This window comes from Priapulus caudatus, unplaced genomic scaffold, assembly GCF_000485595.1.
Source record: "Priapulus caudatus unplaced genomic scaffold, Priapulus_caudatus-5.0.1 Scaffold569, whole genome shotgun sequence".
Classification (NCBI taxonomy): domain Eukaryota; kingdom Metazoa; phylum Priapulida; class Priapulimorpha; order Priapulimorphida; family Priapulidae; genus Priapulus; species Priapulus caudatus.
The window spans coordinates 4,559-9,637 of NW_014577630.1; the positions used below are offsets into that span (position 1 = coordinate 4,559).

Here is a 5,079-nt window from a genome sequence, read left to right on the forward strand (position 1 = left end):
AGAGCGACGCAGGGTCAGATGAGGTCAGGTTCAGGGCGTGTACAGGGGATTGGTCCAGGGGTCCGACCGACCCCTGCCGCCAGAAAACGCATCTGAGGGGGTCTAATTTCAAAAATTCTTCTGGCGGGCGAGGGCCCCCAGACCCCCTTCGCCTGCAAAAAACGTCTCAGAATGTCAGGGGAAACCTTTCCCTAAAACACCGTTTATCAAGAAACGTTACTGAATAATGTTAACCTAAAGAAACATTCCGCCATAACCATTCCAAGAACATACCTTTGTTAGCTGGGTATGTCTTACGAAGTTTAGACCCCCCCCCCCCTGGTCCCAATCCTGTCACGCCCCGCACGTCACTTACTAATAAAATCTATGATCCGAACTCTGGCACACCCATTCCTCGCTTCACCATCTGAACTCCTGATTACATCAGGCAGGGCATGCGTTGCGTTTATCTAGCGTAATTCCTGCGTAATATGAGGAGCATCGCTTGCTCCGGGTCAGCGGGCGTATTCATGACGAAATTAACCAGTTCGGTTTGTGGAGCACAGTACAATTGTATGGCAATGTCTTGAATGGGAATGTATTTCCAGGAATTTTTACCCAAAAAGATTATTCGCACTGTTAAAGGAGAAAAATTAATTTTGGAGTTAAGGCAACAAATCTTTTAAAAATCATCATGTAATTTTTCCTCAAATTAAGTGAAACCCTACCTTTTTGTGCTAAATCACAATGCTTTCCAGACAGGAATCGCCACCCACGAGCCCACCATTGCGGTTGTAGATTCAAAATTTCCAACGGGAGGGGCCATGCCCACGACCCCCCCCCCTAGGGGGCTTCCACCTCTCACCGGGGGTCGGCCCCTATCAGACCAAAGCCGCGGCACTATTTATTGCTTCCGACGGCCTTTGCATCTGGCTAATTATAAGCCTATACGATGTTCGAGATCTTACCTCCATTATAACAGCCTATCCACAGGAATGTAATAACGTGAAATTCCCTAAAAGGTGCATTCTATTGTATTTCGCGAACCGGCTAACAGCTAAACGAGTTAACTGTGACATTCCAATCCCTCCTCCTTGGGCTTCACCACTCATCAGACAGTCAGACAAGCACTGCCCACTCTGGTGATACTGTTTCGTAGTAAGAAGTGTGGCATACATCTCCCTGGATGCTGACCGCCTAGCCCACTCCTCACTTCTACACAATGATTCCTGCTACTCACAGTTAAGTGAATGTGTTTTAATAGGTCTATCTCCTCTATTGTCTCTCTTGTTGGTCCGCTTCAAAAAGGTATGTCACTGTACGGTGAAGGCGGAGAACGGCGCGTGGTGGCGACTCCTGCACCCCTGCACTCCATACAGAAACCATAGGCTGCGCTGTTCAGTCACCACACACCTCTACGCCAACCTCCCGGCTGGCCATGTGTAACGTAGCTTCAACCCCGTGCGTAGGTGTTGCTGCTTGCGAGAAGGACCGTGCGTGCATAAATTGTATTATATAACAATGATTATTATTATTAATGTAATTATAGATTATAATACTATCTGCGAGTGTGCAAAAAAAAAAAAAAAACAAAAAAAAAAAAAAAAAAAAAAAAAAAAAAAAAAAAAAAAAAAAAAAAAAAAAAAAAAAAAAAAAAAAAAAAAATAAAAAAAAAAAAAAAAAAAAAGAAAAAAAAAAAAAAAAAAAAAAAAAAAAAAAAAAAAAAAAAAAAAAAAAAAAAAAAAACCGCAGAAAAAAAAAAAACCGTGTCCACCTTGTCATATTGGTTGTACCCCCCTAAATTTGATTAAATTTTAATTATCTAATCTAAACATTACAATTAAATAGTTATCATCAATATCTTGTATCATTGTTATAATCTCACGCAGTTCTACGCACCGTCTACAGCATGCCCGTCACGTTGTTGTGTCCTCCCCATTAATTAACTAATTAATTAATTAATTTAAATTTTTAGATAGGTCAAAAATGAGGTAACTTAGAAGATTGATTACATGTTGGTGCTATACCGGATCCAATTATAACTTAAACTTTTTAAACTTTCATCAATAATTAATCTAATAAAAATTTCACAGTGAGCAGAAATTCAGGGCCTGCCTCTGGCGGACGGTCTGTGCTCCCCGAGTGCTCTCAAAGTATATTATTATTACATGCACGGTTAACACGCGTCTAAGCTGCCGCGCGGCGTCCGTCGTGTCCTCCTCAGGTCCGTCCGACCGCGCGTAAGAGAGTGTGACTTCAACGGCTGCGAACGAGTCTCGCCGGAAGGCCGATGTCGTCCACGCCATCACCTCGCTGCTGGCGCCACCTGGCTGGACGGCGTTGCCGGCTGCGTTCCGCCCGTGCTCCGACGTGGGCGGCTCGTCCGCCGCCGACCGGAGCTGCCAGCTGGCAGCCTCCCGTCGCAGAATCCCGCGGGGAAGTGCGCTAGGGATCCGCGCCAGCGCGGAGCGATCAGGCTGGACGTCCTACGATTAATATAAACAGCAGTCGTAAATAATATACGAGATCTCTCATACTAATAATACTCCTGCGCTACACCACTGGAGGGAAAATGAGCCGAATGGCGAACCACCGAGCGACATGGAGGGAGTTCACAAATGCAGCCCACTGTCGCCCAGGAGAACTGAAGGTTGCAAGAGAGAGAGAGAGAGAGAGAATATTTTATATCTCTAATACACGATTCTCTATATATCTCTATATTATTATGAATATGTCCGTAAATAAATATGTAATATAAATATGTTGGGAGGCCAGTTATGGGCCCCTTTGTAAATCCTGTGAAGCCATTGTGAATGTTGTGACATTATAACAAGTGCTAGTCATACCTCGCGGCTACGCTACTAGTGACTGTTAGGACTGCAAGGTATTATTGGATTCTGATTATAGACGAATGATGTCGTAACGTTTGCACACAAAGCATTGTGCAGAAGTTCTGGCTCCTAGACTTACGATAGTCATAACCAGAGATGCCAACCACTACGATTTATTTGTATTTTAATACGAATTTCGATTCTTTTGCACCACTACGACCAGTTTGTATCAAACTACGAAATTTCACTGTGATAGAACTGGCAAATTCGCTCGTGTGCCCGTGTCCGGCGTATTTTGTCGCCCGATCGATTTTTCTAAACCAATCGGACGTGTTGTTGATATCATGTGATGCATCATGTGATGCATCATGTGATCATGTGATTCCGTCGAGTGGCGTACGCGTACGCTCTCAAATTCGCTACGATCGGGCGATTAAATTCGCTGGCGATTTTAATCGCCGCGATCGGGCGATAAAATACGCTCGTGTGCCCCTAGCATTAGACGTGTAAACGCGCAGATTATAACAATGATAATAAATATTGATGATAACTATTAATTGTAATTTTAATTAATAATTAAAATTATAATAATATTAGGGGTACAACAATATGACCAATGACACGTTAGCACACTCCAGATAGTATTATAATCTATTAAATTACATTAATAATAATAATCATTGTTACTATAATCATTATGCACGCACGTCGCTCGCACGCACACACACCTACGCACGGGTTGAGCTACGTTAACACATGCGCACCTGGATGTTTGCGTAGAAGGTGTGGTGACTGAACACGCAGCCTATGGTGCTGTATGAGTGCAGGGGCGCAGGAGGTGCCACCACGCCCGTCTCCGCCTTCACCGTACAATGCACATACCTGAAGCAGACCAACCAAGAGAGAACAATAGAGAGACATTAAAACACATTCACTTAACTGTGAGTAGCAGTAATATTTGTAGAAGTGAGAGTGGGGCCTCAGTGGGCTAGCGGTCACATCGAGAGATTATGCCACACTCTTACACGAAACAAGTATCACAGAGTGGCAGTGCTTGTCTGACTGTCTGATGCTAGTGGTGAAGCAAGAGGAGAGGAGTTGGAATGTCACAGTTGAACTCGTTTAGCGGTTCCGAAATACAATAGAAATGCATCTTTAGGGAATTTCACGTCTATTACATCCTGTGATAAGCTGTTATAATGAGGTAAATCTAACATCGTATAGGCTTATAATTAGCCAGATGTTCGCCGTGATGGAAAGGGAGGAACCAGGGGACGAAAGGAGAAAGTAAAGCATGGGGAACGCTTCACTAATAATAAGCGTTTAATATTATAAGAATTTAAACACGGAATGTAGAAGATTACTAGTGTCTGCCTTAATTCAATGTCATTTTGATTATGCATGCAGTATCTGCTACAACAGTCTCACAAAGCGCACAAGGACTAATTAAGTTGCAAGTGTGCCAAAATAGAGCCATTAAATGTATTCTCAACTTAGGTACTAGAGCACACATAGGTGCTAGAGACTTCAAGGCTGTAAATTGGGTACCTGTAGAGTACAGGGTAAGGCAACTAAAAGTTAATAAGGTATGATATATATATATATATATAATATATATATATTATAATATTACATAATCTCAGCCCACAGTATATGACTGAAGGATTCATGTTAACATCTGAAGTCCACAGTTTCAATACAAGGGAAGGTGAGAAGCACCCCCCCCCCAAGAAGAATAAGAATTTAAGGATTTAAGGATTTTTTGGGGGTGCCAAGGGTGGGAAGCAGTGGAAAAAACTTTTACTGCAATTGAAGCTTGAAACTTTTTACTACCGCAAGTTAGGACAAAATCTATCTATATTAGTTTTAAGTATAGTGTTAAAAAATGTCTAATGGAAAAGGTCGAAACATCGGAGGCAGAAGAGCATGATTTTCACTAATCTCATTCAGATCGTAATTAGGGTTTAAGAAAAGTCTGTATAACCTTGCGAGAATTAATGTATGAATGGATAAAATTACAAATTAGTATATTCCAATAGTTAAAGTGCTGACAGTTGTGTCATGACATTATTATTAACAGTAATATCATGGCAAAACAAGGACCACATTGTAAACTAGAGCACTCGGAGAGCACAGACCTCCGCCAAGCCAGCTGAATTCTCTCAATGTAAAATTTTTAATTAATTAATTAATTAAGTGGAAAAATTAATTAATTAATTAATTAATTAAATAATTAATTGGATCCGGATTAGTGCGAGCGTGCAGGTGG

General features: G+C 41.8%; 1 protein-coding gene across 1 annotated transcript in view; it reads right to left on the reverse strand.

The window, feature by feature from the left end:
- LOC106811731 (centrosomal protein of 76 kDa-like) overlaps positions 1-5,079 on the reverse strand; it is a 26,217-nt gene that overhangs the window by 1,904 nt on the left and 19,234 nt on the right. The gene's annotated exons all lie outside the window — the stretch shown is intronic.